Consider the following 386-nt stretch of genomic DNA (forward strand, 5'->3'; position numbering starts at 1 on the left):
CACCATGATCAAGTGGGCTTCATCCCTGGGATGCAAGGCTGGTTCAACATATGCAAATCAATAAATGTAATCCATCATATAAACAGAACCAATGACAAAACCACATGATTATCTCAATAGATATAGAAAAAGTCTTCAATAAAATTCAACAGCCCTTCATGCTAAAAACTCTCAATAAACTATGTATCGATGGAACATGTCTCAAAATAGTTAGAGCTATTTATGACAAACCCACAGCCAATATCATACAGAATGGGCAAAAACTGAAAGCATTCCCCTTGAAAACTGGCACAAGACAGGGATGCCCTCTCTCACCACTCCTATTCAACAGTGTTGGAAATTCTGGCCAGGGCAGTCAGGCAAGAGAAAGAAATAAAGGGTATTCA

This window comes from Colobus angolensis, unplaced genomic scaffold (assembly GCF_000951035.1).
Source record: "Colobus angolensis palliatus isolate OR3802 unplaced genomic scaffold, Cang.pa_1.0 Scaffold217, whole genome shotgun sequence".
In the NCBI taxonomy this organism is placed as follows: Eukaryota; Metazoa; Chordata; class Mammalia; order Primates; family Cercopithecidae; genus Colobus; species Colobus angolensis.